Source organism: Dermacentor andersoni, chromosome 10 (genome assembly GCF_023375885.2).
Source record: "Dermacentor andersoni chromosome 10, qqDerAnde1_hic_scaffold, whole genome shotgun sequence".
NCBI classification, from domain to species: Eukaryota; Metazoa; Arthropoda; class Arachnida; order Ixodida; family Ixodidae; genus Dermacentor; species Dermacentor andersoni.
The window spans coordinates 134,687,090-134,702,249 of NC_092823.1; the positions used below are offsets into that span (position 1 = coordinate 134,687,090).

General features: G+C 46.8%; 1 protein-coding gene and 1 long non-coding RNA gene across 8 annotated transcripts in view; one reads left to right on the forward strand and one right to left on the reverse strand.

Moving 5' to 3' along the window:
• Nucleotides 1-15,160, forward strand: part of Gpb5 (Glycoprotein hormone beta 5) — a 134,914-nt gene that overhangs the window by 15,126 nt on the left and 104,628 nt on the right. For 2 of the 6 annotated variants that reach the window (XM_055078261.1, XM_055078263.1), the window contains exon 2: nt 7,147-7,285. The exons of 3 other annotated variants lie outside the window; for them this stretch is intronic. The gene's annotated coding sequence lies outside the window, so the exon portion shown is untranslated. The remainder of the gene's footprint in view (nt 1-7,146; nt 7,286-15,160) is intronic. One more of the 6 variants, XM_055078262.1, reaches the window with a different exon arrangement.
• LOC129388128 (uncharacterized) overlaps nt 7,139-15,160 on the reverse strand; it is a 156,188-nt gene continuing 148,166 nt past the window's right edge. The window contains exon 5 of one of the 2 annotated variants that reach the window (XR_008615156.2): nt 7,139-7,227. This is a non-coding gene — a long non-coding RNA (uncharacterized lncRNA). The remainder of the gene's footprint in view (nt 7,228-15,160) is intronic. The other variant, XR_008615158.2, reaches the window with a different exon arrangement.

Sequence of the window (15,160 nt, forward strand, 5' to 3'; positions counted from 1 at the left end):
CAGTGTGCTGGGTTAATGTAAGGAAGCAGTAACTGCAGATCGCTGGGAAAAGCGTTTGTCCTGCAATGGACTTAATATAGAATAATTATGATGATGATGGTTAAGTATGTATGTGTAGCAATTAGCAGCTCAAGTGCTTCGTACCAAGCTTATGAAAGATTGGTTAGGATCATCATTAACAATACTGAATTCATTATGTTCATTGTTTCCTTTTTTGTCATTTGAATTCTCATTGCTGCTGAGCAGCCTGAATATAATATCAATGGCATAGCATTATATGGCTGTGGTTGTGTTCTCATATCAGTGTGACTAAAAGTTAATTTATCACTTAATCAATCACTTGAAATAACCTTAAAATTTCACGACTAGAAAATTAGTGAGACAGATAAAATGCAATGCACATTGCAGATGTTTGGACCTCTGGCCCTTGCTACATTTTGCATACATACAGCCCATTGACATTACAAGACAAATAGTTTAGCACTCACATTAAAACCTTGTACACATAAACCAAACTGGGACAACAGGACTACATTATAGCAATCTTGCAGCAGTGAATGGTCACACACAAAGAAGAAAAGAAAAACAAACCAGAAACTAAAGGAAGAAATGCAGTCACAGAGAGACAAAGTACCAAGACAGTAATCTCTCTGGGCAGCGGGGTTTATTGGGATACCAATCATTTGTGCACTGCAGAATGTAATCAAATCATATTTGACTTGTGGATCAGTTATAAACAAACCGGACAAACTACAATATTGCACTGTGCAAGAAGAAGGGAAACTGATGGCCCTAGTTTTTATTGGCCATAATCATACGTGAAGCCAGCAGACAATAAGCCAAGGAGAGCAATGAGGGAAAAACTTGTTTTCCTTTTTTTGAATTAAAATGTAGAAAAGTGAAGGGAGATTATGAAATTGAATGAAAAAGCAACTTGCCACAGGTGGGAATTCAGAACCCTGAAGGTGCGAGTTCGATTCCCACCTACACCGAAGTTCACATAATGCATGATACCTGTAGTTCTACATCCGCCGCCATGGCCACGAGTGGTGGTGCTGGCTAATACTCCCAGGGTATATGTGTATCTGGTACACATATGTGATACCCAAGAGTGTGGAATGGAAAATGGCACCGTGGTAGCTTGATTGGCAAGAACATTGCATGCATAATATAAATATATTTAGGTTCGGTTCCCACCTGCAGCAACTTGTTTTTTTGTGCTGTTTCATTTCCCTTTACTTTATCATTTCTGCGCTTCAACTAGTACAAGTAATGTCTCCTTCACCGCTTCATACAAAATTACACTGCGAGACATTTTGCTACTGGTGTTCTTGCTTAAAGAAGACAAAGATTTGGGCTCATTGGACTTGCATAATTTTCAATTAGATTAGTGATGTTGAAGGATCAAAACATGAAAGCATGATTGTCCATTTGTTGCGCTAATTCATCTGTACATCTGGGGCTGTATTCTATAAGTGACCACCTAATGGGCATATCAATGTCGTCTGCTACTCAAGTTCTGATTGGCTGGGCTGAAGTACGTGTCAGAAGGCGACTGGCATCTCCAGCCAATCAGCACTTCTGCAGCAAACAAAATGGGCATGTCCATTATGTGGACACTTGCAGAATACATCCCTGTCGCCTGTAAGCTCCTCCTATTTGGGTGTGCTTCTGTTGTATGTCAACACATTGATAAAACAAGTAAAGAAATCACTGAGTAACTTTTATTAGAAAAAACATGTATATAAGAAAGTTAGTATGCCATTGTGGCGTAGTCTAATGAATGCCTCAGTGAAAATAGTTATTGATATGATGTGACCACTGCTGCTAATTTTTGTGGTGTAACTGGATTCTTGCTTCACAATCATATTTGTGCTGTATTCAGCAAGCCTTTTGAACACATTATGTTGAAGGATTATGTAATAATTATGTGTCGAGTCCTTGGGAATTGAGGCATTATATCGCAATCATAAAGTTGACAGCGGTCTCTTAGAGAAAGGGATGAGAAACAAATTTTGTGTCAGTAATCTTTCAAGGGCATACTAAACAGAAAAATAAATTACACTTGCACAGCACCAGGAAAGATGCAGAAACAAAACACAGGTGGCAACACTATACTTTTTGTGCCAGCTCTCTGTGACATCGTGTATATGACATTGCCTGCTCTGGCTTAGTAATTGTTTATTGGTAAAGGTGGTTTACACTGTATTCTAGAAGAGGTAAAGATTAAACTTTGAAAGTTCTGAGAAGCTCTATTGAGCCACAAAGGCCCAAAGAGGAATACTTTGAAATCCGTGGCAGCTCACTCATGTACTGGTGCTAGGGTTTAGGCACAAGATTAAAAAAGAAAATGGGAGATTGGCCCTTGTGTTCTCTTCAACTTCAACTACATAATAAGAAATAAAGTTTTGAAGAATAGTTTAGCAGCCTAAACTCTTATCAGTCTTTTGTGTCCCGTTAAAAGAAGAAATGTGGATTAAAAAGTCTAAAGTGGCGATGTAAGGCGACCTTATATATGCATGGTTTTTTAGTAATAAATGCCAGTTGGAAGTCAGCGCTTGTCCTTGTCACCTTACTAGTCTCTCGTGTCCACTGTTGCATTGGTTACATCAGCATGGAATACCAACTAGCCCGGTCTCACACCTTGCTTAAAATTTTGCCAGTATTTGTTCATGTCTACCATTGTGCAACATATTGACTCATCAACATTGTGGCCTAATGAAAAGTCAGCACTACTGTTTTACATGTCCTACTGACTTTGCGTGTTTTATGTTTCTTGCACACCAATTTTGGAGGTGTATCAAGAGCACACAGTTCTTTCATGCTCAAATGGGTCTTTCTTTGTTGCTGTGTCAGCATAGAAGAATACACAGCATTCGACTCCCTCCATGTCATGGTGAAACTTGTAATGTTGCCAGTATATTTAATTTTTTTACAGTGAAGATGTTAAGGACTACTTTCTCCACTATTGTGTCCGCGTGTAGAAAAAGATCCAGAACATAGTGCAATGCTGGGCTGACCCGCAGCAGAGGTGACGCATGTGTTAAACACTCCTTATATTTGGGCTGATCCCAAAAATAGTGCAATACTGGGCTGACTTGCAGCGAAAGTGAAGGAGGCGTTAAACACTCCCCATACATGAGCGATCCCAAAGATAGTGCAATGCCAGGCTGACCCGCAGCAGAGGTGACGCAGGTGTTAAGCACTCACCATACGTGGGCCAATCCCGAAGATAGTCCAATACCGGGCCGACCCATGGCAGCGGTGCAGTTCGCCATTAAGAGGCCCACATACACAGCTTCTCTGGTCATCTTTCTTCACAGAGTGGAAGTGCACTGAGTTTTTGCTACAGCTCAACACTTTATTTCTGGCATAATATTCTTTTTCTACTTAAAGAGTTCTATTACCTTTTTGTTTCATTATGGTTTCCACAACCTTTCTTTCCCACTATTGAATTTTTGAATCAAGCCTTGTCCACCTCGTCTTCATTGTGAGGTTACCTGTTATCCCTGGACATGACCGACATGCTCCACAACCACCAGTATCATGGCATGGCTTAGTTGCTGGTGCTAGCCTTATAATCAAAAAGTGCAGGGTTCGAGTTCCTCCCTCCACAGTTGCGCAGAACATACTTCTTCGCTTGATGCTCTAATGGCTAGTGATTAAGTAGGCCTGTGAAAGCGTGAAATTATAGGCAGCAACTGCATGAGTCTACGGTGGCTTGACTCAGACCTGCTGGCACTGCCTGCAAACATACCATGTTCTACAGGGACAGGCATTAAAGGGACACTAAGTAAAATATTAAACCCATATTGATGGGAGATAGGCCGGCACCTGTGGCTGCTAGCCACTGGAACGAGAATGACGAAGTGTGTAGTGGAACACGTGCTCTCAGAGTATCATCCATTATTAAAGGAACACCATTTTGTCAAGGCCTCACTGGCTAACTTCGTGACATATTTCTGGAGGAGGTGCTGGGTAAATGATACGATCGCCCAAGACACAGCGCACTCCTGACTCGATGCCAATGAGCAATCTGACAGAGCTCACCCCTGTGCACGTACGTACCTGCCGTCGTCTTCAGGGGGCTCCATCCACAGCACGGTCTGCTTTCTGATCCTATCAGGACAATGCACCAACCATCTGCTGCTGCGATCGCAGCACTGATGCAGATCCTTTTGCATCAGCCCCAGACACCCATTGTGTTCCACAGAGGTGCTTTTAAAGACGTCGAAGACGTTGAAGACTGGCTTGAGCACTTCGAAAGGGTCACCTAATTCAACAGTTGGTCCCAAGAACGCAAGCTACATAATGTGTACTTCACTCTTGGGGATTCTGCAAAGACGTGATTCAAGAACCACGAGCCAACATTGACATCGTGGGATGAATTTTGTTGGCAGTTAATCACCGCACTCACTAGCGTGGGCAAAAAGGAGATAGCAAAGTTGGCCATCCAGTCAAGAGTTCAAGCTCTTAATGTGAGCATCACCATGTATACTGAAGACATGGCTCTGCTCTTCAGGCATGCAGACACTTCATTGCCCGTAGACAAAAAAGTCCGATACCTAATGCGAGGTGTAAAGCAGGAAATCTTTGCCGGCTTTATTGGCAGCCCGCCGACTACGCTTGTGGACTTTTTTCTGAAGCCACTGCAGTGGAAAAGGCACTATAACAATGTGCCAGGCAGTACAACCGAAGTGTGATTTCACTTTTGAGTGACATCCATAACGTGATACTGGGAAGCAACATCAGTTACCTGAGAGAACTGATAAGAGCTATCATAAGAGCTCCAGAAAATACAGGTGGTCGAGTCCCTGGTCATGCGACTTTCTGTGGTGAAGACAGTGCGAGACGAGACCAGGCAAGCCATCCAAATTTCTGAATGCTATGGGGCATCACAGCAGCAGGAGCAAGTTCGGATTACTCATGCGGAAGCCGTATGACGTCAATCGCTGTATAACACCTCAAACGTCATGCATACTGCGAAACAGGTGGAAGTGGGTTCAGGCACTGGAATCCACCAGTCATCGAGTCCAGGCCAAGAAAGAGTGATGTCTGGCATGCTCCTGACCACAGCCCCCTCTGTTTTTGATGTGGCAAAGCCAGCCATATCTACAGGACGTGTTTCTACCATCACGTGGGTCTGCGTGGGTTCTCCCCGAACGTGCCTTGTCCATGACCTGGTGAGCGCCTGCTGGTGATCGAGAGCCACTTCACAAATGGCCGCAATTTGTTCGAACAGCAAAGGCACAAGCCTCGCTCGCCATCACCTGCTCCATCACGATACTGGTTGCCAAGTAGTGTTTTTCCTCAAGACGCCCTTCGGCGCCGTTCGCCCAGCCCTGCAAACTAGGAAAACTGAGTTCAGTGACCTGCAAAGATGAGGCCGCTGACGCCGAGGGTACCGAATCTCCTCCATTGCAATGAAGCGACAGCAGTGACGACAATAGACTGATGAAATTAAAAAAAAAGGTGGTACCAGCGAAACACAATATGCGCGCACACGAGGAAAAGGCATTAGACACTGGACAATAGTGTCCACCCATGTCTAATGCCTTTTCCTTGTGTGCGCGTCCTTTGTGTTTCGCTGGTACCCCCCTTTTCAAGTTCATGTACCAACTGGCCCAAGAGCTTGCGCTAGTAGACTGATGTTCAAACACACTCAGATGATCGAAGGCACATAGTCGCATCGAATATACCAGTAAGCATAGACAACGAAGAAGTCGCAGCTTTAGTCAACACTGGCATGGACACCTCACTTATGAGCAAAGAACTTTCTGCTAAGCTGAAAAATGTTTACATGCAGTGGACTGGGTCGCAGGTGCCAGCCTATCTCGTGTCAGTATTGATAGATTGTACTTCTGTAATTTTGAGCAGGGTAGTCCTGCTGTAAGTAAAGGTTTGGTGAACTTTCATGATAATTGATGAAAAGCTTGAGGTCCCAGAGTGACTCTTGGCTTACGAGAGATGCAACATTAAGGGCTTCGGATTAACTTTGATCAGCTAGTATTTCTAACATGCATCTGCATGTGAGTACACAAGCATTCTTGCATTTTGCCTCCTTGCAATGTGGCTGCTGTGATCTGGAATCGAACTCAAGACACTCTCGCAGAACTGCACAGCTACTGTGGCAGATGGCTGTGTCACCTTGAAATTGCCACACCAGCTCCCATAACGTCAGAAGTCTCAATGATTGTTCATTGCTTACCAATAAAAGATGATTGTATTTCATTCAGAAGTTAGGACAGGCTCAACCTAAACACTTTATTTTTCTGCACAGAAGGCACATGAAAATGCCATGAAATTTGTTATGTTAGTCTAACACATCAGTATCACAGCTTAGGTACAGAATTTAATAAATGAGGAGGTTTAACATTCTGTATGTTGGCTAAAACCAATATTTTTTTACAGTTTTGATAGCTTAATCCAACAGTATAAACTGTTTTAACATCTCCATTTGGTGTCCCTTTAAGCTAACATACACAGGCTTTCCTCAGTTACTTATTTCTTCTGACTGCTGGATACTTTCCTGCAAAGAGTTGCTTTATGTCCACTGATGCATGTTCTATGTCAAAGCATGCTCCCTGCACATGATTGCATGCCTCCAGCATGGCAAATAATTCTTGTGAGGATAAGTTAGGGCTAAGGTTTTCGGTGCCTGGAAAGTAAAAACATTTGTAGTAAACTCATGGAAGACATGATTAATTCCATCCAAGAGTAGCATGAAGCCACAAAGGAACCGCACACAGTTTCTTCAGAACAAAAGCTTTGTAGTTTTAAAAACATTCATTCTGGTGCTTGGATCGAATGCTGCACCCTCGCCTTTCCATGGCAGCTACTTTGCGAACTGTGCTAACTGGTCATGGATTTGCTTTCACCCTCCTGGTTAGCTCAGCTGGTTGAGTGATCACCCTGGAAAAATGGCAGTGGCAGGTTGAATCTATAGTCTGGGATAAACATTTATTAATTGCAAAGCCTATTTTCTGTGAAAATATTTTTATTTGTAGCTTTATGCCACTTTTGGGGTCGGTGAAAATTTCTTCCTTTCACGAAAATGTCCTTCAACCTTTAGATTGCTGCAGAACTTTCTTTTTTTCATGCTTTTTGAAACTCGTGCTCTTCTGTTGTTGCTCTCTTGGAAAAAAGTAAGTTGCGTGGCACCGTGAAACTTGCCTGGACAGGATTCTGGGGAGTTGGAAGTTGGCTGATCCCTCACTTGGCCTGGAGCTGTGAAGACGCAGCAGCCATACATATGTTACCTGTGTGACTGACGGCAGAGTTGATGGTGAGCTCCCAGTTTCCCTTTCTGATGTGGGTACCGCACCCAGAACTGAACTGAGCTATTGTCTGCATGGTGTCACTTCAGAGTGTCAAACTTGATATTCTTTTATTTTGTTTACTTTCAGTACATAAGCCCTCTTGGGCTATTACAGGGTGGGAGACATGAGTGCACAATAGAATACTGCACAATGAAGAAAAATAGAGAAGAAGGAAATTAATTTTGGCGGCTTTCACAACAAATTGCACAGGGTGTCTACCATTAGGAAAAACCTGCAATTTTCAGGGAATTTGTCGGGTCTGGAAACTTTATAGAGAAAACAGGCCATTTTCACCCCAGTTGCTTTGAATCATAGAAATTGGTACGTACAGTGGTTATATCAACGCTAGTGGTATGCCAGAAGGAAGCAAAACTTTCAACTGAACCTTCACTATCTGCAAACAATGGTGTCTCCTGCTAGTTTTGCAAGTGTGAGTCTGGCTGGGTGGTTGGAACAATGTCATAGAACACCTGATGCAGTCAAATTTATTAGTACATCCCATCTGATTTACAGCTTGCTGATAGTACTTTTTGAAAGTTGTGGGCTGCTGTAGTAACTTGGTAAGCTACAAACAGCATTTCTTCTTTGCACCTAGCCCTTCAATGCTGTAGATTCCAGAGAATTCTCACAAAAGCAGTCACTAATAACTGGAAAGATAGGGGAATTTGCAAGTGCCAACAAGTAGACAAAGGAGCAGCAATTCTAACTTGTTTTGAATTGTGTTGCATAATTTGCCCCATAAATATCCTGGCATAAATATGCAGTCTACAATAATTACCACAAGAAAAGACAAGGCATCGTGTATAGACAAGTTGGGCATAAGAACGTGAAGGTGATGTAACCAATTTAGCCAACCCAGCTAATTTTAGCCAATGTTTTAAAATTTGCCTAAGTATAACAGAAGGGGTTAAAACACACTGTTGAAACAAGAAACATGAGGTACGCTTAACGGTGGAATAATATCATGAATGTGGTTTTGCATTTTGCTGATGCTAGCTTTAGTAGTGATATGTGATGGCAACTGCTTCCAGTCCTTTATTGTGTGCAGTATGAAATATTTTGTGTAATGTGTTGAGGGGCATATTATTCGTTTTACTTTGTTAGCATGGTACTGGTGTGGAAAGATAGCTGCCACTGGTTGCAGGAAAAAGTTTTCATGTAGAGATGTGTTATAGTAAAGTTTATAATGGAAAAGTGGTAAGCAAATAAGTTTGCAGAAATGCAAAATACCTGACAATTGGGTGCGACATTATAAATCTGTGACACTTGTGAAACCTGGGTAGTCTGAGAAGGTGAAGCCAACAGCAAGGCTTTGAAAGGTAGCAATGTAGTCTTTATACTGATCCTAAGTGACAGAAGCATATTCAATTTTTGGTCAAATCACAGTGATGTAAACGAGTTTAGCTAGATGACTCAGTGCCTGTCTAATGTCATGCTTTATATGGCTGAGTGAATGATTAGCTGAAGCAAAGGCAGTTTTAATGGGGTAGTCCCATGATCAGTCAAATTGTAAATGAAGTAATAGATACTTCTAAGTATGAGTTCAATGGAGTTGACATTTAATTTGTAAGACGATGTTAGCTGGCATACATGGTTAGTGAATTAAATAGTCTGTTTTGATACTCTTTGTTTGTGACAATCAGTGGTCAAACAAAGCAGAAACATACCTTGTTCAATCACTGTTTATCCCTTTATTCTGCCTGTCATCCTCTTTCTTGCTCAGCCTTCATAAATTATGCCCTTCACAATTTCACAACTATGCACGAAATTCATCATCATCAAGTGAGGATCTGGCTTTCACTATATGTTAGGGGGGTGTTGCTAGTATAGAAAAACTATATTTACGATATATATACAGGATGAGTCAGAGTAGTTAAGATGGCTGACCACCAACAACATGCAGCAGCCAGCGTCTCCGATCTTCTTCTTCCTCTCTCTTCTTTCGTCCCTCTGTAGCAGGACCCCTGGGTGGCGAAGCGCCGTCTCGGCGCATGGTAGGCAAAGAATTGTGAACAAAGTATGGCTTCAGCCGCGAAACGTGCACGACATCAACAGGTGTCCAACTTGAGGATGCATCAAAGTGCAGTGGCGAAATCTCGTAATTTACGTCGTTAACTTGGCGTAGGACTTCATAAGGCCCTGTGTACCGAGAGAGAAGCTTCTGGGAGAGGCCAACCTGACGACATGGTGACAAGAGGAGCACCCAAGCACCTGGCGCGAACTTAGCATCGTGATGGCAGCGGTCGTAATGCTCTTTTTGTATATGCTGTGAGACTAGCAAACGAGATTGGGCGACTTGACGTGCCATGTGAGTGTGATCGATGACTTCACGAGTGTACTCAGTTGCAACACATGGCACAGAAGGGAGGATAGTGTCAAATGGCAACGTGGGGCCGCGACCACGCAAGAAATAAAAGGGCGAATATCCTGCAGTGTCATGTTGGGACAAGTTATATGCGAACGTCACCTAAGCTAGCGTGGCGTCACAGTCGTGGTGATCGTTAAAGACATACATCGACAGCATCTCTTGATTGTTTGGTTGAGACGTTCCATAAGACCGTTCGTCTGTGGGTGGTAGGGGGTGGACAGCTTGTGCTCAGTGGCACAAGAGCGGAGGAGGTCGTCAACAACTCGAGATAAGAATAAGCGGTCGCGGTGTGTAAGTAACTGTCGAGGTGCACCATGGTGGAGAATGACGTCGTGGAGGAGAAAATCAGCGACGTCTGTTGCGGAACTAGTTGGCAACACCTTTGTTATCGCGTAGCATGTCGCGTAATCAGTAGCGACGGCGATTCACTTATTCCCTCTAGTCTTCGTCGGAAAAGGGCTAAGCAGGTCAAGGCCTACGTGAAAAAACAGTTCAGAGGGAACTTCAGTGGGATGGAGTCGTACGACAGGTGTTAAGGGAGATTTCTTCCGGCACTGACACAATTTGCAAGTTGCGACATAATGACGCACAGAGCGGTAGAGACCCGGCCAGAAGAACCGGCGTCGTACGCGGTCGTATGTACGCAAAACTCCAAGTTGTCCCGCTGTTGGTGCATCATGAAGTTGTTCGAGAACGACGGATCGCAGATGACGAACGAGGAAGGACAAGGTGCAACTCAGGGCCATCAGGGTTGATATTGCGGCAGTAGAGGATGCTGTCATGAAGCATGGACATGCGGCACGCGTCATCGGTGCTGCCAGATTGCACTCGGGCGATGATAGACTGTAAGAATGCGTCGCATTGTTGTTCAGCACACATGTCGGTCATGTCAGCCAAAGCCATCACGCAGGTCACCGGATCATGTGCAACAGGATCCGGAGGATCCACGGGGTGACGCGAGAGGCAGTCAGCATCCTTGTGGAGGCGTCCAGTCTTGTAATGGACTCTAAATGAAAATTCCTGGAGCCGCAAAGCCCAATAACCAAGCCGTCCAGTTGGGTCCCAACGGGAAGACAGCCAGCAGAGTGCGTGATGGTCTGTGACGACCGAAAACGTGCGACCGTACAAATATGGCCGGAACTTGGCCACAGCCCAAACTAAAGCCAAGCACTCCTGCTCGGTGATGGAGTAATTTCTCTCGGCTGGTGTAAGCTATAACGCACTCAGTACCATTCTGTTGTTGGGCAAGAACAGTGCCGATGCCATGGTCGCTTGCGTCAGTGTGGACTTCAGTCGGTGCTGATGGATCGAAGTGGGCAAGTATGGGAGGGGTGGTCAGAAACCCGACGAGAGCGGCGAACGCTTGAGCCTGCTCCGGGCTCAATGAGAATGGTGTGTTCTTCTTTAGAAGATCTGTCAAAGGCCGAGCAACGTTGGCAAAGTTTTTGACGAAACGGCGAAAGTAAGAACACAAGCCGACGAAGCAGCACACATCAGAAGCAGAAAGTGGCACAGTGAAACTGCGTATTGCGCGAACTTTTTCTGCATCTGGTTGGACACCGGATGCATCACCGAGATGTCCCAACACGGTAATCTGATGGCACCTGAATTGACACTTCTTGGAGTTCCAGTTGAAGGCTGGCTCTTTGGAAGACCGCAAGAATTTCAGCGAGTTGAGTAAGGTAAGATCGGAGACGCTGGTTGCTGAATGTGGGAGAAAAAAACAATAACATTGACAAGGTAACAAAGACAGGTGGTCCATTTGTAGCCTCGCAGAAGAGAGTCCATCATATGTATAGAGGTCGCCACAGTTCATTCCCGTTTGTTAGGCTGCCACCAGAGTGTGGCGCCCCCTGTGTCTTGTGTGTGCCTATATATGTTCGGGCCCAATAAAGAGGGGTTACCCTTTTCGTCTGAGCAAGCGGCGTGTACGTATTGGTCCGTCTCTGCATGCCCGTGCCCCCGCGGCACTAACCACGCAACATGGTGTCAGGAGTGGGGTGGATAATGCCCTCCCTGCCTTAGCCCTCGCCACGATAGGAAGACAGGAAGATGTCCCTTGAGATCGGCGAGCCTGCAAAACTGTACGGCGTCAACTTCCAGCCACCGCCACCGTTCGGCTTCGCGAATCCGCCAATGTGGGCGACACGGTTCAGCCACTACGAAGACTACACAGCGGTTGTAGGACTGACACAAGCGTCGGAAGACATGCAGGTACGCTTGCTACTGTACTGCATGGGCCTGGAGGCCCACCCGCTTCTTGAGACATTCTCGCTCGACGCTTAGTCACTCGCTCCATACCAAGCCGTTGCCACCCGCTTCACTGAGCACTCATGTACCCGGCAAACTAGCGTTATGAGTTGTCGCGGTTCCACAGACGTGTTCAGCTACCCGGGGAAAGCGTCGACACATACTACGCAGATCTGCGCAGGATGGTTAAGCACTGTAATTATCCGTCAGCTGCTGTTGAGGAAAGGATCGTACGCAACCGGTTCGTTGTCGGCCTCCGTGACTCCCGTCTCTCGGACCAGCTGTTCCGAAACGCGAAGTTGACACTCAAGGACGCTTGGACACAGGCCCATGAGTCCGAAGATGCCGACAGGGAAAAGGTGTTGTCCCTGAACTGCACCGAGCACTCCTGCGAGCTCAACCTCAACGCCACGAAAGCTGACAAGTTCCCCTCTCGTCATTGCTCCGGAGCTAAGCCTCGTTCGACGCAAGCAGAGCGCTCACGCGAGCTGTCCACGTGTATATTCTGCGGCCGTGCACCTCATCGACGTTGAGATTGCCCGGCCCGATGCTCTGCCTGCAACTTCTGCGAAAAGAAAGGCCACTTTGTTGAAGTATGCCGCTCGCAGAAGTTCAAGCAGAACAAGCTCACCCCCATTCAGCTGCACGCTGTCGGGATGCCCGCCGTGGCAAACTTCGTCGACGTCACCGTTGACGACTACACAGCGCAGTTCAAGGGCGACTCCGGAGCCGAAGTATCTGCCGTTGCCTGCCAAACTCGACAAAGTCGACACTCTGCTCACTGGCCCGGGGGTACAGCCACTGCGCGTGCTGGGCGTGTATACTGCACGACTTCGGTGGCAAGGGAAAACAAGCTGTTAGCGCCTCTACGGGATCCGGTCTCTCACTGTGCCTCTTCTGGGACTGCCAGCGCTCCAAGCCCTTCAAGTAGTTCGATTTCTCAATCTACTCAAGACTTCAAAAGCAGCGCTGCACACCGAGCTCTTCAATCGATTAGGCACTCTCAAGGACGAGTACAACATCCAGTTGAAACCCGATGCTGTACCTTTCTCGCTAAGCGTCCCTCGCAGGATCCCCATCCCGCTGCTCGAGATCTTCCACGGTGAGCTGGACAAATTGGAGAGCGCAGGCGTGATCCGCAGGGTCGACAAGCCAACACCATGGTGATCCAGTTTCGTCGTCGTCCGGAAAGGCGATGGTTCCTACCGACCCTGCATCAACTTGACTCAACTGAACAAGGTCGTCCTCCGAGAATGACATATTCTACCAACTGTCGAGCAAGTCCTTGGCCTCCTCGGCGATGCAACAGTTTTTTCGAAGCTGGACGCAACCGCAAGCTTCCACCAGGTGAAGCTCTCTTAAAGATTCCCAAGAGCTTACGACGTTCATCACCTCATATATCCGATACTGCTTTTGCCGGCACCCCTTTGGCATCACCTCCACGCCAGAGTACTTCCAAAAACAGATGGCAAGGATCCCGGAGGGCCAAAAAGAAGTTGCCAATGTGATAGATGATATTCTGGTTTTTGGATGCACCCGCCAGGAACATGACACCAGACTGAGCCAGGTGCTATCTCGCCTTGCAAAAGCAGGTATCACATTGAACCAGGACAAGTGTCGTTTTGGGGTACCCGAGGTCTCCTTCCTCGGAGTTGTCGTCTCAGCACAGAGCATCAGGCCAGATTCGGGCAAGGTCGAAGCAGTCAAAGCCATGGAAGCTCCAGCGGATGTCGCCGGCATTAGAAGACTGCTCGGATTGGTGAATCACCTTGCCAGATTCTTGCCACGCATCTCGGACATCACAGCGCCCATCAGAGCCTTACTGAACAAGTCTGCAAGTTGGGTGTGGCAGCACGAGCAAAAGGCAGCATTTGAGAAAATCAAGGAACTCTTGACGTCAGACAGGTGCATGGCCAAGTACCACCTGTCGCATGCCACTACGGTGTCTGCAGACGCAAGCTCATTCGGACTCGGCGCAGTTTTGCTACAGACGCGGCCCAGTCGCGTTCACTTCGAGGTCAATGACTGAGACTAAGCAGCGTTACAGCCAGACCAAAAAAGAAGCTTTGGCAACGACGTGGGCTATCCTAAGGTTCAGGGTATCAATAGGACCAAAGCCCTAGCTCAGGAGTCAGTTTGGTGGCCCGGTATCTCGGCAGACATCACCTCTCTTGTCACCAACTGTGAACGGTGCGCTTCCACCCGCGTGAACTTTGCAGAGCCCCTGCTCTCTGCGGCCCTACCTGGATGTCCCTGGGAATCCCTGGGCTTGTTCCACCTCAACGGCCAGACGTTCATCCTGGTGGTGGACTATTACTCAAGGTGTCCTGAGGTGGTGACCCTGAGAAGCACGACAGCTCAGGCAGTCATCGACGCTCTCAATACCATCTTTGCCCACCATGGAGTCCCGCAAGGAGTCAGGTCAGCCAACGGCCCACCGTTCTCATCGCAAGAGTTCGCGGTGTTTGCAGCATCGTATGGCTTTAACCATGTGACCAGCAGTCCACACTACGCTCAATCGAACGGAGAGGTGGAGAGGATGGTGCATACAATCAAGTACCTGTTTCGCAAGTCAAAGGATCCTCATCTGGCTCTGCTCAGCTATCGGGATACTCCAGGAGTCTATGGCTTTAGTCTAGCCCAGCTGTTGATGGGACATCAACTCAGAACCAGAGTCCCAAAGCAAGACTCCCAGCTACGTCCCAACTTGCCGCCAACAAAGGCTGTCGTTGCCAAGGATGTGGCTTACAAGCAGGAGCAGGCCGACAACTACAATAGGCATCATGGAGCTCGAGACCTACCGCCACCCCAAACAGGTCAGCGTGTCTGGGTGTGACCTGATCAAGTGCAGGCTAGGGTCCTCAGTCCGGGGCAAAGACCAAGAAGCTACGTGGTTGAAACAGGGCGAGCTGGCACCCTACAGCGCAACCGGCGTCACCTAGTTCCTCCCGTCTGACCTTGAAAGCTTCAAGGAGGGAGATGTAGAGGTCACTACAGTTCAGTCCCGTCTGTTAGACTGCCACCAAAGTGTGGTGCCTCCTGTGACGTGTGTGCGTATATATGTTCAGGCCCAATAAAGAGGGGTTACCCTTTTCTTCTGAGCAAGCGGCTTGTACCTGTTGTTGGTCCGTCTCTGCGTGCCTGTGCCCCCGCAGCACTAACCATGCGACAATATGTTCAAATGTCGCAGGAGCATTGCATAGGCCAAAGGGCATGACTTTGA